The sequence below is a fragment of the Stegodyphus dumicola genome, chromosome 12, assembly GCF_044657685.1.
Source record: "Stegodyphus dumicola isolate Sdum_Otavi_A_Nest chromosome 12, ASM4465768v1".
Classification (NCBI taxonomy): domain Eukaryota; kingdom Metazoa; phylum Arthropoda; class Arachnida; order Araneae; family Eresidae; genus Stegodyphus; species Stegodyphus dumicola.
The window spans coordinates 71,280,452-71,308,204 of NC_140779.1; the positions used below are offsets into that span (position 1 = coordinate 71,280,452).

General features: G+C 33.7%; 1 protein-coding gene across 6 annotated transcripts in view; it reads left to right on the forward strand.

The window, feature by feature from the left end:
* The window catches only part of LOC118194145 (growth factor receptor-bound protein 14-like), a 248,475-nt gene that overhangs the window by 124,817 nt on the left and 95,905 nt on the right, over positions 1-27,753 (forward strand). Inside the window, exon 1 of one of the 6 annotated variants that reach the window (XM_085806548.1) lies at positions 19,308-19,472. The exons of the other annotated variants lie outside the window; for them this stretch is intronic. The gene's annotated coding sequence lies outside the window, so the exon portion shown is untranslated. Of the gene's footprint in view, positions 1-19,307; positions 19,473-27,753 lie in introns of those variants that run through there. 6 annotated transcript variants of the gene reach the window in all.

Sequence of the window (27,753 nt, forward strand, 5' to 3'; positions counted from 1 at the left end):
CATTTTCAGATACATTTTTATAAGTAATTTAATTAATATTTACATAGTTAATTAGAAGAAAATATTACATGTTTCTTAGAAAGATATATATAAATAAATACTCCTGTTTAGAAAACATTTTTAATTCATCCTTTTCAACATGTGCAGATCTTTGCATTCAATGCATTTTTTCCATTTAGATAAATTATAGTCATTTAGATTATATCAGAATTTTTATGTCATATAAATTCAATAAAAATTACGTGCATTTTAAATGTAATGCTATGAAAACTATTCTTTTAATTCATCATTCTTAAATTTTTTTGACATCACTTGTCGCCCCTAAACGCTGTTAGATCCATGTCGGATTTGACATAGAAAAATGGGCTACTTCATCTTCAATAGTTGGTTTTTGCCATTTTACGTATGCGTAACATGAATGCGAGTTAGTTTTATCATAAGTAATCCTCCACGAAGGCATCTTTCCTCTTAGAAGTATCCTCTGCCATATTCAAACAACCGAGCCATCTTTCTGATGCATGGATACAGTTTGCTAAATTGTCGTCAGTTTTAAATGTTTAACCATTTAAACCACATTTCTTAAATATTGGCCACATTTCATATAAACAACTCTTTCCTTAGGCCATCGTAGATGACATATTTTATTTTCGAAGAAACCGTCTGTTTTCTTTTCCGGTATAATACTAATAGTCTATTAATTTGATATCAAATTTATTCCTAGATAAAAGACACATTTTTCCCCCTGAAATAAAGGGTCCCGTTTCCTACATTATGAATATCTTGCTAAAAATGCACATTGTTCTGTAAGTTTGAGAATACGGCACTTTACGTAAAAGTGCACTTACTTCAAATTTTTTCATGGAAAATATCATAGTACAATTCTGATATTCAAAAGTATTTGAAAAATATATGAATTTCATGACGTTAAGTGTTATTTTAACTTTGGAAGTTATTTAAACGAAAATAATTACGCAGTGTTTTGAAACATTTTGTACCACATCTTAAATTTCAATAAATTGCCCTTACGTTCATCAAATACATTAACGCTATGATTTTCCTTTATTAATAGCTATTTTCCTTACACGAGTGTGTTTTTAGAACAGTTATAAAGCTCATTATTCAATTTATCTGAATGCATTTCTTGCGTTTTTTCTTTATTATCTTTGAAAACAACTTAAATTTGGTAATCAGTTCATGTAGCAAAGTTAGTTTGTCTTAGTAGCATTTTTCCTTCCAATAGCTATTATTTGTGGTTTTGTATGCATTTTTTATCCATTTTTCTAACACTTTGTTCCTGCATTTTTCAATTAAAAATTAACAGACGTATAAAATAATTATTAATACATTTCACGCGTATATACAAAAGTTTTTAAGTCTGTGGTGTCTTCTGATTAATTTCCAAAGCAGCTGTCAAAGTAACTTGTGCTGGATGTAAGCAAAAGTGCCACACCCATTTAGGCTATCAAAAGCTCGAAAAAACTGCGTTGGCCTCCCACTTCTTCATCGGTGCATTATATACATACAAGCTTCGAACATCGACGTACATGCTTCATTTCGTATAGCTTTATAACGAACAATCTTTTTTTTTTTTTTTTACCTTCCAAGGAATTGCTACCTGAAATATTCAGATTTTACGTTATTTTTCATGCTACGTTTATTTCATACTACCTGTGTTTCGAGGCCTGCGTCGGCCGCCGAGAAAAAAGGCGTCTCTTTTAATTCCTTCCTTATGTTTAAAGTACCTTAAATTGTGGTTGTAATAATATTGATGCGCGGTTCTCCAAAAGCTAAAATATTATTTAAAAATCACTTCACGGTGAAAACATGTCGAGAAAGTCTGAATTAGGTGTTTGAAAAAAAAAAAAAAAAAAAAAAAATTTGAAATTCTGCCTTATTGTAAAACCTATTTATCTTTCACAAGACCTCACATTCCAACATCTATTACATTAAGAATTAATGGATATTGGAATATTGTTTTTTTAAAGTCGGAGCTCCACCTTTTCAGAAAAATTCCGTTGAAGCGGGGGAATACTGAATGAAGTGAGGCGTTGGGCCAACCACGATTCTGAGCAATGTATTTTTTTCTTATTGGAATCTTTTCGCCCTCGAGTGGCGCCTTTCTCCCAGAGCTGCTGTATTATTTAGTTATGCTTTTTTTTTTTTTTTTTTTTTTTTTGGACGCATGGATTGTGGTCGTTAGAAAGCCATTATGGTGGGCACTTAATTGAAAGACTTGCCGTTCACGTATAACGGCTCCGTGAAGATAATGATCGGGTACACTTTGAGGGAAGACAGTGGCAGGTTCGAGTTGATGCAGATTTTTTCCTCTTTTGGGGGGGGGGTTACGCCTGCCCCTTCCTGCTCAGAAAGGAATTTCATATTTAAAATTGCATTCCCCCTTTCTTTTCACTAGCTCATTTCTAACTTGTTACGCGTAGTTCAGCCCTGTCTGTGAAGTGAACCTTCTGTTTTCCAACCGAAAATAAGCGGATTACGTAGAGTTGTTACTGCTATTCGTTGATGAATCAGAATCTTCCGAAAGAGTGTGATGGTATTATGAAATTAAGAAGTGAATAAAATTTGAGTTTAAAAGTTTCGCACGTCAGAACTTCGTTGTTACCAACGATAAAGAGGTGTAATATAAATATGTGGTAGAGACACGCTAGTTTGAACTTGCAAACTAAGGCAAAAGCAGTGCCACTTTGGTGGTGGTTAGATACAGACCGGCGTTAATTCATATTATGCTTGATTTTTACAACAATCAGAACGTAAGTGTACCAAAGTAAAGCATTAGTGAGAAATCGTTTTGCAATCCGAAATGGAGCAAAGCAAAAATCCAAATACCATTAATTCTATATGTTAGAAAACTGAGCATTCCAGATCTTCAGAAAAATTTATCATTACATATACTAATTAACTTGAAATCTGAAGTAACTCTTAAGAAACAAGGATATGAAACGTACACAGTTCACATAAACAGAAATAATATATGTAATATTTTGTTTCACCCTTCAAAAGTACTTTTTCAAGAAAGGAAAACTGAAGCATATTGGAAAAATGAAGTTGGTCATTGTGATTTATTTTATTTTAAACTATTTATTTTAAACTGAAATTGCTAAGATTCGATAAATATAGATATATGCCAAATAGTGCAAGAAACCCGTGATCATCTGTTAATATCTCATCGCATGATCTGCAGCTTTTACGAATTTTTTGTTATTTTTACGTACGGGGTTGATATTTTGCAATTTTGTGTAAACAAGCGTCAGACACACTGCCAATTTGCAAACGTCTCTTCTTTTGCAGAAACTCGAGTTACCGTTTGAAATCATCCTCTCTATTACATTAAAAACAAGTTCTTCTGTTTTTGTAATTAAAATCTCTTGTTAAGATTTCTTTGTTTGGCGATTTATGAACTTTTTAATGATTTCGAGACGAATTTATGTACTAAAACTTTCGTTCAGTTATTCGCAAATTTCGTAACGAATTAACATTGCCAAGTAACATTGTTACTGTATTATTGAAATTCCAAGTTACGGTATTATTGAAAGTATTTCCAAGTTACGTTTTTTAGAAAAATAAAGTTAATATATTTGTATTTCCTTCAGCCGTGTTTTAATCTTTGTTTTTCATTTGATAATTTCTGAATATCTTGATTCTAAAATTAAATAAGGTGTTAAATATTATAAAACATAGTTTTCCGAATTAATTTTCAGCAAAAGCAGAAACGCTGTTGTAAAATGTTAAAATTAATTTCATTTGTTTAATTTTGCATTTTTTATGATAAGTGTTTTCGCCTGTATAAGTGCCTCAAATATATTTGGATATGACTTGTTTTTCTGATTAAAATTCACTTTACGCTTTTTTCTGCATTTCTTTTGAATCTTTTGATTTTTGTTCTTACGAAGTTGGCAAGAACGTCATCATCATCTATATCTGTCAGTCTCTATATGTGTGCAATCTGTACGTCTGTCTGCCTTAATATGGAACGCCGGATTTTAACATGCTTCTAATTAATGTGAAAATTTTGGAATAAGTATGTATCACTGTTTAAATTGGCACATTTTTTTCGATCGGACACAACTTGGCAAATATTTAAAACGTCTTATAGAACTATCCTAAGTTCTATATTTTAAACCATTTGATACTACATTGGATACATAAACATGCATTAACATATAACAGTACATAATTTACTTCTACATGATCTGGAAAATGTAAACAATACTCTCGTGCAGTAAAAAACAAAACGTTCGAACCCAAGGTCAGTAGACGAACAAGATTAGGCTCTTCGCTGACGTTACTTTCTGAACAAGTGGATTAAACGAAGACTCAAGAGAATGTGGTTTATTAGGTTACGGTAAAACATTTAGGCCTAAGAGGAGTGATCCTTCGTGGAGAACTTTCTAACGGAAAGTGGCTCGTACCCTGGTACTTATACTTGGGTTGGCTGCATGGGTGCATCGGGATTTTAACCCCAGACCGAATTAACTGGTGTTCATTGACTTTTACTATTCGGCGGCTGGTGGGCGACTTGAAAGGGAGTACTTAAGATTGACGTACACAAGAACAAACACAAAAATAAAACTAATACATTTGTAGTATCGTAACCTACAACCTGTGTTCAAACCGACTATTTTTACGCGAGTTTGAATCCATTGACATTATTGAATTTCTTTTGTATGCCGTTATAAGTTCTAACCCCCCCCCATTTGTTTTAATTTGGGCATTCATATTTATTCTTCCGTTATTTACTATGTTCTTTTTATTTTGTGTACGAATTTAATTTACATAACTAAGAGAATAAGTTAATTCACATAACTAAATTAACTTACTCCTGATTAAACAACTTGAAAATATTGGTAGTTAATAGTATTTTCTTATTCATTTATGATGTGGGTTTATTTTTCTTTTCTTTATTCTTAAACTATCCTCCGATTAAACATGATTTTTAATTAACCGCATATGTTGTCTGCACTGTTGCCGAGAATTGGCTCTATTTCATTTAATTATTTATTGTTAATACTTTGAGTGTAATTTTGAACTGTTGTCTTTTTAGGATTTTTTTTTTTGCGGCCCACCAGCGGCCGAGCGGTACCCGCGAACGGGCTGGCTGCATGGGCGTTTTCGTGGTTTTCCCCATGTGTAACGTATATACGAGTCAGTTTCCCTTAGAAAGTCCTCCACGAAGGCATCCCTCCTCTTAGGCAGATAGCCCTCGAGGCTTGGCCATAATCACACACACACTTTTTAAGATTTTATTTTTAAATGAAGAGAGATGACCTTGCGCATTTCTCATGCTGAAGGGACAAGGGATGTTTTATGTTCATTTTTATGTATTTTTTATTTGTATGAAGCGGAACAAGAGGGGGCTATGTTTGTATCTGATTTTCCTTTCACTAACGAAAAGTTAGGCGAAAAAATTGAATGGCGAATTCCTTTGTCTCCATGCTTAACCAAGTGTCTGTGAAATTTCAGATTGGTCTGTGTTCTTTTCTCAGAAAACAGTTGTTTGTCCATTCAAGGATTTTCAGAAATTCATCCCGTCATTTTATTTTCTCTAGAATTTGAGGAAGCAGACGATCAAGTTGCGTCATTAAAAATTTCAGCAGCCCAGACGGTTTTGAAAGTTGTCTTGGCAAATTGCTCAATTCCTGTGAAACAAAAGTTTAACGAGGTTTTAGACTGTCGGACGTGTGTTTATAAGGTACTGATCCGTAGACTTGCATTAGACTGTAGTCGAATCTGGTCTTTGTAGCCTAAATATTTCAAGTCTTCCCATTTTAATTCGAATTCTAAATTGTAATGTTTCTCTTTTAGTCTTGCATGTCTGATCTTACTGGTGTCTAGTTCCTAATGCTGTTCCGTAATAACGAGACTTGGCACGGTTTAGTAGTAATAATAATAATAATAATAATAATAATGATAGCTAGGTGATGTGCTACCACCTACCTAAAATGCTTATTATGAAAAGGAAAATATATGTAATGCTTTTAAAGAATCTAGTTAGTGTAATTTCACTGGTTTGGCTATTAATTAATAATAACCGAGAAAAAAACTGCGTTTATTGCTTTTAAATTGATTAGTTTAGCAGCATATAGATTAAATTTGAAAGAAAAATATCTTAACGCTTTTCCGAATGGTGCGTTGAAGATAAGTATTTAATTTTGGGCAGTGGCATCACATTTCTTTTATATCGCAGTTCTTTTATTCAATTTGAAAGACTGTCGAGTGGCAACACATTTCTTTTATATCGCATAGTTTTTTAAATTAAATTTGAGAGATAATATCTTATGCTTTACAGAGTGGCAACACCCTACTTTTTAATCACTGAATTCTAAATCAACAAATAATTAAATTTGCACGTAATATGAAATATATCTAAAACAAATTTTAAATCTAAAATTCCGGCTTCGAGGTGCACATGTTCGGGTAAAGAATACTTGTATTCAAAATTTGATGTTTTTAGGTGACGCTGTTTTTCCAAAGTGTCTAAAATTAGACCAACTGTACATGTATGTAGTATAATTCTAAAATATTTATTAATTTCGGTTAAGAAGGATGCAGTATCATTTTTCTATAATTTGAATCCTTGTTTTGAAAAAAAATCAGTGTCACAATTTCATAGATATAATATCAAGTTTCAAATCAACTTTTGCTTTATTGTCCATTATGTATTTTGGTTTTATATATATGTAATAACAAAAGCACAAGGAAAACCCGGAGCAGTGTCGTTGCGTGCTTAGATCCATATTGAAGAAGAATTTTGATTGTGCATTATGCTAATAATGTTAACTTAGTAATATCTAAAGAACTTCGCAGTCGAGGCAGTTTTAATTCCATTTTAATTTTAAATTGATGTTTGTGGCCACAATCACTTAGCACTCTAGTCGTGCCTTTCCACAGAAGATTTACATTTTTGATATTGTTGAGATAGAAAGCAAGCCAGCGAAATTACACCTTAGCACAGTAGAGAACAAAGCTAAAGTGCGTAGTTATGCAAAATGGACGCACGCGAAAAGTTTTGGTTTGCAATGTGGTACTGTACAGGTACCAAGGTACAGTACCACTGCATTAACTGTGCAGTTCTCAATTTTGAGGGACAACACTGTGAAGGGCGGTCCAAGGATTTCTCATCCCTTGTTCCCTACTACACAACCACGCAACAAGAGGACTTTCGGCTCGCCGCGTATTCTGAGTGTCCCTTTGCCGCACAGCCATTGCATACGCTTGCAAACATCCATGCCCAGACATTTAAAAATTTTTAACAAATAATCGGCACAACATGACAAACTGGTCAGGACCATACCTTCAAAGTGAGACAATCCTGGTCAAACCAAAATATCTGTTAAGATCATTTAAAATGAAAAACATATAAACACATTTTTCTAAATAAATATGTTTACATTTTTTTATTTAATTACTAACTATAAAAAACTCTACATTTTACTGAAAACTTTTTTTTTTTTTTATCGTTGTCGCACAGCAGCTGCCCAGACGCATAACTTCTGGTGGGCGCAGTTGTGCCCGCTGCCACAAGACTGGGAATTCCTGATTTGTACCTTCATTTATACATCCATTTGGATACATGAACTTGTACAACTATTGGCAACTCTAAGCCTTCCGGGTCCACCTAACGTAAACCTAGGTTAAGTTATGACTTTTGGTAGATTAGGTCCATTAGTTGCATTTTCAATTGCTCGATCCTATCGTAAGTCTAATTATATCTGTAGTGTCAACTGTAAACTGGTTTTCAAGAGAAGTATTTAAAATCGCACTTAATATACTACAAATTAATACTTTTAGAACCTATTAAACGATATATATCGCCACGATATTTATGCATGTTAAAGAAAAAAGAAAATCGAATTGACCATTCGATTCACTTCTAAAATAGAATCGCTTCATTCCCTTCCTTTCCTAATTTTTCACGGAGAAATAATAAATTTACTTTTCAGCGCAAAGATTTACTCGAATTCATTTTCTGTTTGTTTTCCTCCTCGTGCCAAATCTTGTCATTCTGCTAAGCATATAAAGCTCTTTTTCACTTTTAAGCTCTTCTGTACATTTAATCATATTTTTTCTCCGTTTGCTCTCAAGAGTTCAACTCAGTCAAGAGTTCAACTCAGTCAAGAGTTCAATAATTTAAAAGCTGTTGCTACGGATAAGGAACTCCTTCCTCTTCTTTACCGCTTAAATTAAATTTAAAAAAAAAACTTATTCTTGATTATATACGCATGCGCAACTTCTTTCCCCTTTCAACTATATGTTTGCTCCGATTCTACGTACGTTATTTCTTCATCCTCAAAGTTTTGTTTTATTAATTAAATTTCCGATTCTTTCAGGTTATTTTTCTTTTCTTTATTTATTTTGTGGTTCTTTAACCAGACTAGAAATTTTAGAAAATTTAGCATTCTTGACGATCTGCTTAATAAAAATTACTTTATGAAAATATGTATGTATATATGTAAAATAAAAAAATATGAAAGTAAACTTCTAAATTTAATTCACTATAACCTCTTTTATTTTCTATTTCATTTCGGAACTTCATCTATCTGTCCTAAAAATAGCGCTTAGTCTAAACTGCGTCATTCAAATCAGTCATGCGATCTTACGTAACCCTTACTGCAGATGCCTCTTGACCATCAATTGAATACAGTGAAATTCTAGTGTCACTCCCACTTATATCTATACTACTGTGCTGTTGCCCTGACTGGATCAGTGGTTAGTGAAGCTCACTGCTGTACCGAAAGGCCGAGTTCAAATCCCGGAGAATGCGTAATTGTTTGCAAGCGTATAGTATCTGTGCAGCAAGGGAGCGCTCAAAATATACAGCGTGAAATCGTACGATGATATTGACAGTAGGGAAAGAGGAACGGAAAAATTTCGAACCGTCTCCCCGAGGATGTTTTCGCTGGAAATCCCATCCGGAACCGAAGCTTAGCAGTTAGAAAGACCCTGCGATACCTAAATGCCTAGATGGATGCACAGGTGCTGACCTTGCTTAAACCTGTACCTTAGCATACTGTATACCACTGTTCATAGATGACGCCATAAACATAACGTAGTCAAATTATTCTGCACTCTGATTCCATCTACGAAAGGTGGATCGTAACTTAATGGGAATTACCCTAATTGTAATTCAATATTTATTGTCAGTTATATGCTCCTATTTTTAGTGTACGTGTATCCTTTTATTGTTGGTGTCTTCTGATTCATTGTTTTTATATGCTTTGTCGTTTATTCAAAAAATGAGTGACTCAAATAAAAGAAATAGAATTTGTTATTTTAATACTAATTGAGAGGAATCGTATTGTTTCATGAATTCTAAAGATAAAAAAAATGTGTGCTTGTTATTTAGCAGTAGCATTGAAGTACCAAAAAAGCATAATGTTGAACGTAAATTTCAGACAGTCTATGCCACTGTTAATGCTACCACTTATAATACGACGTTTAAAATTAATGTAAGAAAGGATGGTTGTATTGATATAAGAAAATAAATCAGCTAAAATCAAACCTGTTTGCTCAATTGCTTTTTTCAAACTTACTCACATGCTGGTTGCTCAATTGCTTTTTTCAAACTTACTCACATGCTGGCTAAGAAGAAGAGCCTTTCCAGATGCGTGAATAGTTAAAAGAAACATTTTTAACTGTTGATGATTGCATATTTGAAGGATTTTCTAATAAACGGGAATTAATGTCGTTAATACAAAACTTGCATTTGTCACATTATACGTCATTTCAAAAGACATTCAAATTCAGTTAAAGCATGTCTTGATGATTACTTACCGCTGGAATATTTACTCTCCTAATTATGAAACTATGGCCAATGATATGTATAAAGTGCCAAAGCGTTACATTTTTTATAAAAGATACATTTTCAGGCCAACGAACTTGTAAACTTTTGTCTGTATTATTTAGCAGATATTTATTTTACATAATGCAATCAGTATTTTTTAATGTTATATGTATTATTAAGTAAACCTATGCCTACCTCCCACCTGTATTTTAAAATGTGCTCTAAAGCCTAAAAAAGGTTGAAGATCTCTGGGCTAAATGAATGTATAAATGAAACTAATACTTTAGTACAAAATGTAATCCATAATGATGTGTTGCTTATCTCATTCGGCTTGAATATTATTACTGAAAATGCGGTTGCTGATTGATTAATCGGCGTTAATCTGCGCAGTTGAAATTACACATTAGTCATGAAAAAATATTTGAAATATTGCATTGAATTTTTTATTCTGTGGATCGAATCCTGCACTAAAGAGGGTCGTCACCTATTAGGCTCGAGATAGCTGATTTAGAAAGCACTATGATTTTGACGCTGTTTGATGTGAGAGTTTGGCTCTTCAGGAGGATTCGAATTTGACTGTGTGGCACGTTTCTGTTTATGGCTTCATATTTCTGTGCATCAATCAAGAATATCTTGTATCTTCAGTGCCTTAGCTGGTGTGCTGTACACCTCCTTTTCTCAACTTTTTTAAGCCTGCGGGCCGATAAAATTTTTGAAAATTTCGTGGACCGGTGGTTCTCGCACTGGCTTTAAAGCGGAACTTCAGTGCTGTACAGGGAAGATACCTCTGAACGTTCTCTGGAATGTTTGCTGCACAACAGGACGCAGTTTACTGCAACCACCTTTTCAAGCTTTCATTCCTACGGAAATTTCATGGAAAGTCAAAGCGCCGAAGGGCCCACATTTCATCTGAGCTGCGCGCAATAAATCAGCAATAATGGGTTATATTCGTATTCGTAATTATTATTATTTTTTGTCAATGTCAGATTGTGAAAAGTTACAGTTTTTATAACAGAGTCCATTAATCTATACTAAGGCCAGATGTGGTTGTCTCTTTATTATGAAGGCACCTAGTAGGTGGGCCACCATTGCCTCCTATGAGGGGACGGACAGTTACAACCATGCCTTCTCTGGGATCCGAACCCATTCCCTTTGATATCGCAGTTAGGCTCCCCTAATCACTATACCGTGTGAGCGACGTATTCGTAATTATTGCAATACTTTCGCTGCTGTGAACAAACACTCCTTCCAGTTTAAGGGTAGGAGAAGGCAAGACGTAACAAATGACTAACGTAAGCACACTCCAGTGTTGCCAATTTTCAAAGACACAGTTATGGATTCTAGACCCTAAAAATATGCCACTAACTAAATACTGTCATGCATTTTTTTTTTTTTTTTTTTTTTTTTTTTTTTTAACTTTACTTTTTGAATGAGAAAGAATTTTTAACACGGAGAAGGAAAAATCTCCGTGGACCGGTCAAAATTTTCTGCAGACCGATGCCTGTCCATCACTTTAGAATCTGTGCTCTCAGTGGCATAGTTAGGGGGAGCAAGGGGGGAATTAGCTCCCAGGCGCAGCATCTGAGGGGCGATAAATTGATATTACGAAATTTTTGCAATTAAATATTTTCATTTCTTGACAAACGGATACTAGCGCGAAATCTTCAGTTGTGCCCGGGGCGCTGAAAACTCTGTCTACGGCTGTGCCTGCTGTACAGGCATCGAATCTAGCTCAAATTAATATTTCAAAAAAATATTAAAATTCCAATTTGAAGAATCGTAAATGTAGAATACATAGTTTTCTCATCAGCTTAAAGCGGAAAGCATTTTGTCTAACCATGGTAAGTCCAATCATGTAAGCGAGATGCAGTCCTTTTATATTTATATATATTTAACGTACGGGCTGATCAGTTCAAGTGTCACTTATTTCATGTGTGCATAAGGGAATAAGGCTCAGCTCACTAAGCGATGTGAAATTTGCCCATAAGAACTGCTTATTTCGTACGCTGGAGTACATTGGATCTCCTCACAGGTGATCATCCATAGTTTCACATGATTTTGATATTCTGTGAAAGTGGTTGTGATACTTACATGGTATTGCAATCTCCTTAGTAGAAGTCACCAATTTTTTTCCGTACACCAAGCTCTGGCCCACGTTCATAACAGTTCTTCGATCAAGCAAAGTCGCCATTTTCAAATGTGATCCTTTAATTGTATTCCAAACTGCAACTTTTTTTATAGACAAATCGCAATATCTTTTGCCTTTAACTCAATTATAAAATATCGCTTGTGCAATGAGCCAACAGTGGAAAAAACTACATTAAAATTTTCGCAGGAATGCAGCGCTTTGCCGCGTCAGGTGCGTAGTGCTGAGTTTTTGCAATTATTTGATTTTTGTTAAATAAAACAGATCACTGTCTACATAAGGAAGAACAACAACGCTAAAAACTTAGAGAAGGATTTCATGAAAAATATGTTTTTTAAATTTATCATACGATCATTATTTAATAATTAAAATTTGTATTTAAAGTATGTTTTAATATGTTAATAATATTTGCCAAATTGCAATAAATGTACATAGTTTGGGTTATTATAATTATTACATTTTTAATGTCGTGAAATGCGCACCCGATAAATAATTTTTTTTAAATCTACGAAAAAATACCAGACTGCACCTAAGTGGTATTAGTATTAGTATTGACGGGCGTAGCCCCCAGTCCACCTAGCTGACATAAGCCGGCCATAGCACATATGTAGTATCGTTAGTACGTATAGGTCATGCACCAGCGTTAGTACATAAATACTATGGTTATATTTGGAAGTTGATTTTTAGTATCGATGTTCTCAGAAATATTGCTAACTTTGACGGGCGGTCGTCTTAGAAGGTGATCCACCTGGAGATGGTGAATTGCATGTATCTTAGTCGTATGCAATTAATGTTTTATATCACTTGATTATTGGGATCTTGTTTTCATTTTCGGTAGTCTCCTAAAATATAGAGTGCTGTGTTAAAATTCTTGACGAACATCTAAGAGAATAATTGAACCATTCATTACACTTACATACGTAGTATATTTGTGTATAGGATATACTATGCCCTAATATATAGCATAAAATTGGTACTGAAGCATATTGTAGTAACGATTTTCGTCTATATATGTATCGACAGAGAGAGTCATGGAATATGTACAACACATCAAATATTAATGGATTAGGTTTGGTTTATGTGATTACGGCAAAGCCTCGAGGGCTATCTGCCTAAGGGGAAAGGTGCTTTCGTGGAGGACTTTCTAAAGGAAACTGGCTCGTATACACGTTACGCATGGGGAAAACCACGAAGACGCCCATGCAGCCAGCCCGTTCTCGGGGTGCAAACCTCGCGCCGAACTACAGTTCTTTGTAATTTATACCGAAAGATAGGATTTCTGTTTTGGTGAAACTATGCATCATTCTTTATAGTGTCTTTTACAAATTACAGCTTCGAAATGATGGTTACTGAATTTGAAACTCTTGAAAAGTAACTTCATCATACCTGTCTGACAGAAAATAAGAGCTGACCTTGGCCTTGAATAAGGTCTATTACCCTTTTGTTCCACGTCGCTGACCACGAAATGTGGCGGTTGATACAATGTTTTTCAGAAACTTTTACTGTATAGGACGTCGGCCAAGTTAAGCATTGTGCTCCACCCTTATTCAGCACGAATTTTCCATTCGGATGTCGGAGTTCAAGGCCTGGGTGGAATGGCCCAGTTATAAATGCAACTGAGTCCCTGCGTTTCAGACGAAACATTAAGCAGTTCTTCCTTCTCTCGTGGAAAAGAAGCTGACAGCAGACAGTTATAAAAATGATGAAAGTTGTGCAGTTTATTGGAAGAACTTAAATTGCATACAGATGTCATTGAATACTTTGATAAGATTTTAATCTAAAATGTAGGTCAAGTAGTATAGAAAACCATAGTCAACGAGTCATCATACTGAACGCTTTTAAAAGGTAAGTATTTGGGATTTTTCCCCCCCCCCTCTTTTATGGCTGTGCGTACCAAATCCCGATCAACACTCTGACTATATCGGAGTTTCATGTATAGCTTAACTACGAGCCAAATTACTTTAGAAAATCCACTGCGAAAGCATTCCTTTCCTTAAGTAAAGAGCCCTGGTGCGCTTTACTATAATTAAATTGCTTCAGTAGTGGTTCAGAATCTGCTTTAGGTTGCGACATACTATATTTAGCACATTTTCAATTCCATACATGCAGTTTACGTAAGCTCTTATTTCCTCTTTACGCTTGCATTTCTCTCTCAGCAAACTCTTTGAGTAATATTGATGGAGTTTTTTTTATCATTTATCAGTCTTTTTGTTTCAGTCAAATCCTATAACCATGTCTCAGGAAATTCTTACGTACGATTAAGACTTGTGATTGAACTTTGGAATTGATTTACACAAAGGCGAGCGAAAACCCTTGTGTAACGAGAATACGAATTAATTTCCCCCTTAGAAAGTCGTCCACGAAGGCATCTTTCCTCTTAGGCAGTTAGCCCTAGAGTTGAGCAGGCAGTTGAGCTTTGCTATATTCAGTTAACCGGACGTAACCAGATTCTTCCGTAATATGTAAAGTTCATACTTATCTATTAATGGGACTTAATTTGTAAGATGTGCCCCAAAGCGCTTAACGTGATAGATTATTTATATTGTGCCATGAACAGCTGGACTATGGTTATATATACAATATTGAGCGCGATGCCGAATTTGTGGAGCTCTCTAATGTATTTTAAGCGAAAACAAATCGCTATGTATATCCGGAGAATAACAGTTTCATTCTCGTCATGTGCATAAGGATCTGTTTTAGCTTTAAGAAAATATAAGAGAATTACACAAATCTGTCAGTGTTAGACAATGTTATTATGTTCATTATATATAAAATAGTTTTTCTTTTCGTAAAGTTTTACGTATCGTTAGGGTTGCTTCCAAGTAGTAAGATTTCACGCCGGCGTTTATGTTTCTTGCTAAATGAAACCCTATTAACTGAAAAATAATTTTTTTAATATATTTTTTTCAAACTTGAATCTTAAAAATGAAATATTAAAAGCGGGAATAAAATTTTTAATTTCGCTTCGCCGCCCCCTTTTTTCTAAACGAGTCTACTAGATAATTTCCTTACACTCCCTCTGGCAACTGATGTTATTTATTGAAGCCTCAATTTGTAAATGAATTTAAACCTTCGCAGTCATTATCTGTATGACCGTCACATAGCTCATAATGTCACACGCAATTTTACTGATTATGTAGGTCATATATTTGCTTATGAAATTGAATGTATGAGTTGATATTTGATATTTTATTATACAATACGACATTTTGTTATGCAGTACGTAATGTACTGAAACCATGAAAACAAAAGATTTAGAAAGGTCAGATGCATTTGTTTTAACTTGGGTAGAAAAGCTACAAATTATTAGGTTTCTCATGAAATGCTTTATATCTGTTATTTTTCATGATATCATTAATGCTTTTGGGAATTTTGAATAAAAAGCTTATTTTCTAAAAACATATATATAAGGCGCCCCTGAATTCATGGGCCAAACTATAAGGGTAGGTTTAAATACATATAAAGAATTATTTTTTATATAACAATTTGGAGTCAGAAATAAAAAGTATAGGCGGAAAAACAGGAAATACTGAGAAATGGAAAAAAAAAAAAAAAAAAAAAAAGCTCTTTATTTGCATAATATTACAGAAAGTGCTCAAATGTGCCACCACCAACATCGATACAGGCCTGGTAAAGTTAGCAACTTATTGGCGTACCCTTCGAAGATACCAGGTGTTTCACGAAGTTTCAGCAAAGCCTGAAAGTTTTGCAATGTGGTCCTCGTCAGAACCAATTAGAGTCTCGTAGACAAGCGCCTTGAAGTGTCTCCCCTAAGAAAAAAAGGTACTTACGTACCAAAAAGAGTATATCTATACTTGATAAATCTGGTGAACGTGTTGACCAAGCGAATGGTTCACCTGGTTCAAACCATCGAGGGCTAAAGGTGGCATTGAGTTGCATTATTGCGGAAATAGACTGGAGTTCCTGCGTGCTGAAACCACATGGCATTTCGAACAGCAACTGGAACACTATCAAGTAATTCCAGTAATACCTTTTCCAGAAAGATTCGACACTTCATGTCATTGAGTCGATGTAATAGCAAGTATGGGCCAATAAGGAAATTATTCACAATATTCGCCGTCACATTAACAGAGAACCGCTCCTGGAAAGTATGCGTACGTGCAGCATGTGGGTTAGAGATGGCTCACACACAGGAATTGTGCAAATTAAAAACTCCGTCTCTCGTAAAGGTGGCCTTATCTGCGAAAAGTACATTTTCAGAGAAGCTCGGAGTGAATGTACTTTGCTGCAAAAACCAACGACAGAAATGTACGCGTCGAGGATATCTGCATTCAAGGGCTTTCGTGAAGAATTTTCCATACAGTGTTTTTACTCACGCCGGTAATTCGTGCAATCGATCTTGTGTTAGTGCTTGGATTATCTTCAGCCCTTCTCAGAATACGTTCTTTTTCTGTAACTCGTACATGTTTGGAGCAACCGGCGTTCGGTCTCTTGACATGGAATGAACCGCTCTTGCAAAGCTGGTGGTGGATACGCAGAAAAATTTTGATATCCGTCTTTGTCCTATTCGCGAAAAGTTCATGGTACAACGTTAAACTCTTCCTTAACAGTTCGCTGCCTTGTATATAAGATATATGTCTGCGTTCTTAGAGAGTGTATTCAAACTCAATAAAATTGCTTTTCTGACGATTTAATAATGCAAACTAAATAAACCTCCATATTCAATACTTTTCTTCCCCAAAATTCAGCCTCCCCCCCCTCTCTCTCTTTTCTTTACTTCCTTGTACGAAGTAAAAAGGAAGTATTGTAATTGCGAAAAGTTTCAGGCAGCATATTTCAACGAAAATATCCATTTTGACCGCTATCGAATGCAATTTAACGATGTTTTTGCGTGATATCTGTACTTAAGGACAGAATAAAATACTCTTTTCCTTCAAAAAAATTATAAAACTGCTTTAAAATCAATTCTGAAGATAATTTTTCGTGGCGTCTGTACGAACGTATGTACGTACGTGCGTACGTACGTATCTCGCATAACTCAAAAACGAGTAGCCTCAGAACGTTGAAATTTTGTATATAGGACTGCTATAACATGTAGATGTGCACCTCATATTTTGGTTGCAATCGGCCGCGCCAAACGTATATAAATATATTTATATATATATCCACCCTGTTACCCGGCTCAGTGATCTCAGTTTCTTTACTCTTATATGTTTGTAAATTGTACATTTTTTGCTTTAAAAATGATTGAATTGTGTTGTTTTTATCTTCTGGTTAAGGATTTTATGCCTTTAGTAAATCTGTGTGCAATATTTTTAGAATTATCAGCAATTTTAAAGTTGTTTAACTGCCGCTAAGCCTTTAAAAAACAAAGAAGAATTTTTTAAACAAAGAAATGGCGGCCATTGATGTTTACATTTGAAATAGACTAGTGGATTTGTTGCCAATCTAGAGAAACTTAGCTTCGCAACAACAAAGATAACGCATTCATTTATTATTAATTAAATCATGCTTAATTCTTTCTGGAATTTTTTCGAGGAAATAAGTGTTTGAGATTTACTTCGTAATTTTTAATATAGATATTTTGAGTTTTTATGTATTTTTGCCTTCTCGCGAAGTGAGAACTGAATTAATTAAATGAGAAATACTCAATCGTCGGTGAAAAACTGTTTCTTTTTTGTTTTGTTTGCTTAATTTCTTTTATGCATCATTCCAGCTTTATTATAGTATTTGAATAGAACATGTGGCAACGATTAGATAATTCTATTCTTTAAATGATATAAATTTTGTGCATTCTGAGTTATAATATGAATGAAATATATAAGTTAACTGTTATATAATTATTGGATTATATAACAGTTAACTTAGTTTCTGTTATATAATTATTATATAAGTTAACTGTTATATAATTATTAAATTATTGGATTATATAACAGTTAACTTAGTTTCTGTTATATAATTATTATATAAGTTAACTGTTATATAATTATTAATACTGTTAAGTGAATCTAGCGCCAGAGTGTCGCTATGGTAAACAAATACTAGAGTGAATTTTAAAGAATGCATTTATTCTATTGTGGTTTATGCGCTGTCGGCGAAGTAGATTTAATTCAATCCAATAAGTTTAAATGAAATGCAAGAAAAAATGCGTATAATTTAATATTCCAATACAAGGAAGTCATGTGGTGTACACATCAGATTTTTTTTTAAGATAATCTCTAAACCTATCGTCTGCTGTAAAAAAAAAAAAAAAAAAATCTTTGATAAAAATACATACAGCTTAACTGTTTATGACGCTTCACTCTACTGCCCACTGTATACCCCTATCACTGAATCGATACTACCAGGATTTTATCACTCTTAATGATCGAACGTTTCTGATATATAGATAAACAGCTTTTTTTCATTTCGTCACCATTTCTACTTTTTCTACCTACACTTTTCATTTCCGACCTCCCTTTTTTTTTTTTGCTTATTACGTGCTCCAACCCTTGGGCACTACACGGAAAGGGAGGGATGCCCCGTGGAGGGCTTTTTAAGGGAAAGTGGCTCGTATCCACGTTACACACGGTGAAAACCACGAAAACGCCCATGCAGCCAGCCCAATCCGACCTCCCATTGCTGTACAAAAAATGCTTCTTTGTTTTACCTATCCTTAAAATTTGACCTATGAATTTAAGGATACCCTGTATATATATTGAGGAAAAGAACTGTGAATGGAGTAATGTAGTATAAAACTGTAAGTGATTTGGGAGCTCTGTAAAATTTAAAGCGTTTATAAGCCTAAGGCGATAGTCAAAGTCTAAGAGAACTCCATTTGAAAACAACAGATGTGCCCATTCTTGTCCAAAGTTGATTATGCAGTTGATTCTTAATATTCGTGTGAAACGGATATAGCCATTTCGTTGTGAATTGTAGATATTTAAGCATTTTATCTAAAAGCAAATAAAGTAATGGATTAATTAATAAGCAAGTTAATTTGACTAGACGCAAAATGAGTTAGTTGCCTGAAACCAACCAAAACAGACCGCAAGCAGGTATTTCGTTTCAAAAATTTAAATCTCTAGCTTAAACATGAATCAGCACTTCCCTTTTATTGTGTTTCTTTGTATATATTATAAAAACCATAAAGCAGTTACGTAGTTACAGAAAGAACTTTTGTGTATTGCTAACGTCCACCTACGTAACTAATGCGTTGAACGAGCTGTTGTTCTCACCATGTTTTCGACTATGACGGCAAAACTCGGCCATTTCCTGTTTATTTCTACTTCCACCTGTCTCCTTCCCCCCAAATATAATTATTATTTATTTACTTATTTTCTACTTCTGGGCGTTTAAAAGACGTTTCGATTTCTTAATAGCTCCACAACTGTGAAGTAGGATGTTCGGTTTGGCAGGCTGCCCATGAGTTGAGTTGTCTGTCACCTGCGTTGCATTAACTTGAAGTTTATTTATCCTTTCTTAAATTCCCTGTTTGAAGAAATGACGCATTTGTAAAAAGGATGAAAAACGTATCAATTATGATTACACTGCCATGTTATTTGGAAAATGTCTGCTGTTCCGGAAGTACGTTTTGATTTATTATGTAAATGTTATCATTATGGTTGCGTTCATTATATCGATAATCCGTTTGCTGTCCATCGGTTATGCATTTATAATCTATTGTATAATGTGCACAAGAATACTATGTATTTGGTTGGTGTTCGCTAAATATGGTTGGATCTTATAAACTCTTAGGCGCAAGTGTTTTTCCGAGTGCTAGATACTTTTGTTTTCTTTGGTGGTATTTTCTTTCTATAAGTGGTTAACTTTCAAGTAGTTTTCTTTATCTGTGTAAAAGAACTGAATTTTATTTTTGCAAGAAGTTAATTTTCAAGTATCCTTAAACTAATGTATTTTTACATACATTGAACTTTTATTTTCCAGTCCGTAAAGGCAAGTGGCGCTAGCGTCTACGCAAAAGGACTTTTAATCTTCATTTATTTTCTCATGGAAATAAAGAATTTTGAAATACCGTTCGTCTAATTATTGCAGTAGAATTAATTTTAATGGTTATTCTTTCTGAAGCAGTAAATTTCTAATCTGTGTAAAACTTTTGAATCGTATGATTATGAATGTGCTTTTCTCGTAAAATAAATTACACAGCCATTCGAAATCCCAGTAAGAAGTAAGTTGTGAATTTTGTTCTTATCGCTTTAAATATATGTTGTTACATGTTATTTGGAAAGGTAGCTTTCTTCTGAAACAATTAGAATTGCCTAATGCAATACATAGTTTGGTTTGCTATTTTCATCCTTTTGACTGTTCCTGAGTTCGTTATTAGATCGATCGACTTACACTTTTCAACCATTGATTTATTACTTTGAAAATATTGTTACGAAATGTCCAGACGCGGTAAGATAGCTTTCTCGCAAAGCAGGTTTAGGGTAGGTTCGCCACATTTGGCGAGAATTCGCCCATTTGGCGACAAAATTGGCGATATGCCATGGAAGGATGGAGAACCTTCTGGTACGAATTCTTACCGGTTTAGCACAGAATGTACTCAAACACCAGCCGAAAGCTAGGTAAACCCTGCTGTCTCGCAGTGAGTGCGAGATAGTGTCTCGAGTCGATCGAGTTGACAGCCGGGCAGTGAGTGCCGAGTGGGTCGTCGAGTTCACCGAAGGAGTCTCTTAGTGTATCGCGGTTAGTGCCTCGTCGAGAGAGTGTTTTAAGCTCCGGGAACGACTGAACCGAAGAGCCGGGAGCTGTGTTCTGTGTGTCGACGAGTGTATCGCGAGTTGTAGCGTGAGAGCCTTGAGAGTACGTGGAGTTCCGAGAAGGACCGAGCAGAGTCGGGAGCTGTAATGTGGTGCTTTGCAGTGAAGCTGTTTCCACCGCGATAGCTTGATAACCTGAAAGCTGTGTCGCTGATCGTGTCAGCGTGTTTGTAACAGTTCGACGACTGTAAACGAGATTTTGGAGCTGTCCTGATTAATACCGGCCAATAAAATGCGTTTCGATATTCCAACAAGTGCTGTCGTCTTTATTCGCTCCAAATCCACACGAACCCCTTACGAACGGGAAGTGAGGGAAGAAAATAACGTTACAACTGGTGTCAGAAGGAAAAAAAAACGCAACAATATTGTTTGAAAGTTGGATATCGGAAGAGTTTTAGCATACTAAAAAATTTCATATTGTTAAATGAAATGTTGTTGTCATGTTCATATTACATGGAAGAATGGTTGCCAGAGCCTAATCCGAAGAGAGGTTGGACTTCTATTTTCCATCCCCAGTTTTGAGGGAATGCACCTCGGGTGGGTTCGTAGGTCTCCCACCCCTTTCCACTCCCATCAATCCATACGAGAGGACTTTCGGCTTGCCGCATATTTAGAGTGCCGTCATGTTGCACCGACACTGTACATTTACAAACATCCATATCTTCTCCGGGATTTGAACCCGGGGCTTCGGTACCATAGTAGGCTCCCCTAACCACTCAGTCACCTACCTCCCAAATTTATGACTGCAGTTCCTTTCAAAAGATGATATGCAATTCACTTCATACGATATATTCTTCATATTATATATATTCCATTCTCATTTTTCAGGAAGGAGGGGAGATCAAGAGTGCTCAGTATATAATCTTTATACGTTATATTATTCTTATGAAAATGCAGTAAAAGTATTACAGTACGATAGGATAGAACATTAAAAAATCGCCATCACCATTTGAAAACGAAATTAACTGGAATCATGAGTCGTCCTACTGGAGAATATTCATTGCATTCTTTTTTTTTTCAAATATTAATTAGCTCGCAAAAAATTACTAAAATTATTAATTTTATCAATATTTAATATCTGCTTTTGAAATAAATTAATGGCTGGCGTATATATATTTTTAATTATTTCTGTGGAATACAGAGAAATTACACGTTATTATTAAAGAAATATTTAATAATCAGTATGGAATTACCTTTTTTTTTGTTTTCTGTAGAGAAGCATTATTATTCACAAAGTATTCTGTGAAATGCCAACAAATAGTTTCTTATATTTTTGTTTATCATAAGCTTTTTTAAAGAGGGATGGAAGGTAAAGATGGGCATATCCAATTCAGTTTCTGCATCTAGTGAATGCCGACTTCTTGATGTTTATATAAATAGGTTTACTTGACGTCTAGGATTTTATAAAATAAATGTGATTATTTGTCTTGCTGATTAGCTTAGCCGTTAAGCCTTTAAATTGCATTACCAGAGATCATTTTAGTTATTTCAGCTATCAACAACATTTAATCTCCAGAACGAGGTCGATTACAGCCATTAACAATGAAGGAACTTTTAAATTTAAAAATGAATTTTAACTATCCATTTAGTTAGTTGTATGGACATATAAATTCCAACAAATAGCTTTTAAGAAAAATATTATGTAATGAAAAATATGCAAAAATGAAACAGAAACAAGAGTCCCAGCAATTCACGTTATCTTCACAGAATACACTGGCTGGAAAAATAATGCGGTACGGTTTTTCCTTTTATTCCTTTCGAGCCGACTTTTATCTGTCATGCGGGCTTGCATAATGTACATGTAGCTTTATAATCAATAAAATTAATTTTTCATAAAATATTTTGGGCACGGGCATTTGCAGAAAAATTTTTGGAGGGAAATTCAGGAGATCAGTAATTATATAAATATATAATTAAGGAATTTTTATTTAGTTTTTCTAATTTGGGGGTTCACAGGTAAATTATAAAATACAGTATTGCATCAATGCCAAAACCAGGTGAACTATTTACCTATTATGAATCAACTCAAAAACACATTTTTCTCGATTTTAGCGGGGTCATGAACTCTATCCCCCTACTCCCCTCGCAAACGCCAATTCTCTTGGATTCTCGTTCCTGAAGTAACTATGCAGATCCGTTTTCGTCATCTGAGATATTCGCCATTTTTTCTTCAAGGCAGCATTCGAGGTTATTAAACTGAACAGGGAAGGTTTTCATTAACGGATTTTGTTTCCTCAGTTGTTTTGAAAATTTATAAAATCAGTTTAAGGAATATAACATTCTAAGAAGTCACCTGATATTTACTTTATTTTCTTCAAATTATAGTGTAACTACTGTACATAGTTCAGTTAATGCACAGACTAATAATTCAAATTTATTTTATTTCATAGTATTAAACAGTTAATTGCAAAAATAAAGTTCTTAAACCAAATTTAGAAAGACATTTTGTCGCAGTTTCGAAGTTTAAGGGTGGGGGAATTGTTTTTCATTTAACACGAATATTACTTTAGTATTGCTAAAAATAGTAAATAAAAGATTAAATCAAGCTTGGTTTGCGTTTCGTTCCCATTACGGTTCCGACATGAGTTACTGCTGCATATAATAGGATAAGATACAACTTCTTGGCAAAATGCCAGAAAAGGTGCAGTCGATACTGAAACGTCATCGATTTGTTGAGGAGGCAGATTATGGGGGGTCTCTCCCCTTCTTTTCCGGACGGTCAATGGGTGTGCAAATCTAGGAATTTACGGAGCAATGCCCTGTTTATGTTTTTCAGAATTCCTGAAGTCGTCTGGAAGTTTGAAGGTAAACAAGTGCCGAAAACAAAAGTGTTCAACATTTTTTCTTTATAAGAAAAGATGTAAATCGTGTTAAGCCACCGTATCTAGATTGTTTAAATTTTCTTAAGTATAATCAGATTACAGGGAAGAGTTAAAAATTATTAAAACCGAATAAAATAAATACCGAGCATTAGTTTCATGCATTGAAAATTGCTGTCTTTATTTCTTTTATGTAAAATGTATTTTTAGAAAGGAACACATAAATTGGTAAAAGATTATATCCAAGAGACGAAGAGGAAGCGGATATAATTTTTTTTTTTATGTTCATAAAAATAGTTAATTATGTATGGATTAGTAATCAGGTACTTAAGGAAAAAAAATTTTATTTAACTATTAGCAATTATGAATTTAAACTCTTGCTCATTTAAATTATTTAGCACATTCAGTTATATTTCTCATAATTCGAAACTTTTATCATGTTATTCGATGAGGGGTAGGGCTATGGCGCCCAGGCACCCTGGTGGTTAAGCACCGCAGTTCAGTTCAATAAATATACCAGAAAGCAAGGGAGGAGTTGAGACATCGAAATAGCTTTTTTTAAAAAGTTTAAAATGCTCGTCAGAATCCTTTCAAGTAAATGTATCATCACTAAAATAATAATTAAAAAATGTTATTAATTATATAACCGTGCTTATTGGAATTATCATCATAACGAATACACATGAGGAAGGTCGATAATTTCAACTTCATTAAAATGTATCAGTTTATAATTTTAATGAATTAACCTTGCTTCCAACTTTGCGCAGTGGTCTTTTGTTTCTGATATTATAATTCTTAAGTTATCTGTACTAAGTTTTTTTGATAATGGACCTTCTTGATATGTAACCCTGTTGTTGAAAAAAAAAAAGTTTGTAATTCTGTAATGTTTTTGTAGAGTCTTGCATGTACTCTTCGTTTAAAATCCAGATGCTTAACTCGGCTCGATAAACGTTTCTATAGCGTTCTGAAAATAATTACGCATTTTAACTTTATAGTTATTGGTGATTACCGTATACACGTCTTTCTACCCCGAGACAGCAGGCACATTTGTCATGTCTCCATTTTATATTTAAATATATTCAAATGTACATTTATTGATATGATCAAAAGCGGCAATAAATACGAGATAAGGAAGTACCTTTATCAGTGATAGTATTTGCTGCTGCCCTTGCAATGAATTATTAGTATTTTAATGTTGATGTCCTGGAGTGCTTTCTCATTTTTAAGAGTAACTCTGATCTTTTCAAGAATTCTTCTGTATTGAGTATGAAGAACACCTGTAAATCTTCGCGTTAAGTAAATAAAATTCTTTCTTTTGTTTGCTTCTATTCTTACGCATCTTGAAGTCGATTTTAAATTTAAATGTGGAGATAAGAAGTTATTTGGGTTATGTTGCTAGATTTGTCTGTTATTCTTTTCGTTGCAATCGCTATGTTTTCGAGTTACGTATTTAAACATTAATATAAAAAAAAAGTTCTATTAATAGATAGATTTGATTATAAACTTTTTTTTTTATGTCAGTCGATCGAAGTTATATTTCGATAACATATTTTTAATATGTTATTGAATTTTGCTCACATGGAATCAAACGTCTATTACTGTAGCAAATTTGTTAAAAATGTTATTTTGTGTGTGTTTCCAGAAAAAGCTGCTAAACACTTTACATGACTTTACATGATTTTAAATACTGATTCAGGATATACACCTTTAAATTATAATGCTTTTAGAATGAAGTGCAGAATGCTATAAAAATTACTTCAATGCTCAGATGACTGTGGGATTCATAGATTTAATAGAGTAAAAAATTCCATTAATTTTTTTTTTTTTTTTTTTTTTGTTCTTTATTTAGCTAAAAACAATATTAAAATAATACACACACAAATAAATAAAAATAAAAATAATACCTTTACATACAGAATTTACAGATACTATTTACTTATAAGTTTATTTGTTGTTGATGGTTACTTTTTATTATACTTGGAAAAATTATACTTACATACATATGCTCTTAATATTACACATATCTGAATATTTAAATGATAATTCCATAACATAATAAAATTCAATCTATATCACAGCAAAGACAATACTTAAATCACAGTTCTTTTTATTAATTAATTTGCATAAGTAAAAACATAAAAATATTATTTAGCTTCAAATCTATAAAATAAGTCCTCTAGTAACAAACATGTGACAAACACATATAGTGAAAATAAAGATAAATAAATAAAAATGTTTTGCTTTTTTGTCTAATGTAGTGCAATTCAGTCTATTATATTCAAATTTTATTAAAACATACTGCAGTAATTGAATTTTTTCCATTATGCATCAAACTGCTTTATATAGAATGATATTATATTAGTTTTACTTTTAAAACTAATATAATATAATTAATTCTCATTTATATGTGGAGATGTTTGAATAAATGCAAAAAACCATCTGAATAAATCTTAGCCAACACTATTCAGATAGTATTCTTGTTTTCAAGGTATATCATTTTTATTTTGTTCTTTTTCCATTAAAGGAGCTAAACTAAGAGACTTATTTCATTTACATATATCTCATTGATATTATAAATATAGCTTAAACATGTTTTATGTGCATACTCAAAGGGGGATGGGAAGTAAGCCTTGATTCAAAATCTGTTTTAAAGCAATAAGTAAATAAATAAAATACACTGGTTCTATTAGAATGTCAAAAAATACTGTTATGTATTCTACAAACAAATACAAATTATCACATCATACCATATAACCCTGGTACAAAAGAAGAAATGTCTGATTAGGAACATACTCTATTTATTTGGTAAAAAAGAAGAGTAAAACATATGCAACATCTCATTATGAAAAATCCTGCAAGCCATTACAATACTATAAGACATTGATTAGTAAGGTAAACATCAGTTGATCATTCTTTCACAACAGCAATAAATGTTTCATTCAAAATTCCTAATAACATGCCAAAACAGATTCACAATTGATGCCTCATTTAAGGTCACACAAAAGTAAATCCGATTTAGCTGACTATGAGATCTTCTATTGTAGAGGACTTTCTAAGGAGAACTGGCTTGTATTCACATTACACATGGGGAAAAACCACAAAAAAACCAACCATGCAGCCAGCCTGTTCGGAAATAGAACAGAAGATGGAACTCCCAGCATTCAGTAACTTTAACCATTCAGCTGTTGGTGGGCCTAATTATTATTCGAAGAGACAAGCAGCAATTTTTTCAGTGACAACTACTCTACTTTTTTACAGACAGAACTGAACAGCAAAAATTTCTTAAACTCTTGATTAGATTCTAGTTTACTTTCTTCCTTTTAAAAGCAGGAGATGCAAAACTTTGCCACTGCTGCCTTTTATTTTGAAGAAGCTTCTTGAGATCAATTCCATGGGCAGTCAAATAATATTTTATTATCTTTGTTTTGATATTGCAACAGGAGGGAATATTTACCTTGCCTGCTTTCTTACAAATCATATTAACAAATTCCACATCCATAGTTACATTTCCATGTATTATTTCGTCTCGAAAATTTTGAATTATTTTTTCACACAGAAGGCACAATTTAAAAATTTCTGGAGGACATTTAAGCCCACCTAAATTTGCAAAATTAATTATGTACTGCTTATTTTCATCAATGGAAGGAGTATTTTGCTCACAAACTAAGAGAAACTGTGAGCATGAATTACAAGCATTTTTCAAACAGAATTTATTGCAGCTCCTGCAATATAACAGACGTTATTTTCCTCACTACGGGTGAGGTTCTGTAGAGATAGATCAGAAACTTCTGGTATGGTAACAGGCTCTAAAGCTTTTTTCTCCTTCAGAAATTCAAATTCATCTTTTGCATAGTGTAATAAGTAAATATCTGAATCAGTAGCATAACTGGAGTTTTTAATGTCAGATATAAACTGAGATAAACAGATAAGCTTTAATGCTTTCACAGCTTGCAAAGCACTTGGCCTCAAACCAGCTTTTTCTGCATATCTGAGAAACATTTTCTAGAGCATCTTGTGTCAATCTGCTCATCAAAATAAACTGAAAATCATTCAGAAAACATGCCTCTGCTAACTGTATGGCTGATAAAGTAGAAAGAATCAAACCAGTATGTAATGGTTTCCACCCTTTACCAATTTCTATAAGCTGTATAACATTAATAAATTCAAAAAGTAACTCAATTTTTTTGCTTTTATTTGTCACAGAAATTGAGTTCTTTCTACATCTAGAGGATAGCATTTGAAACCACTGACATATAAATCTTATCCACC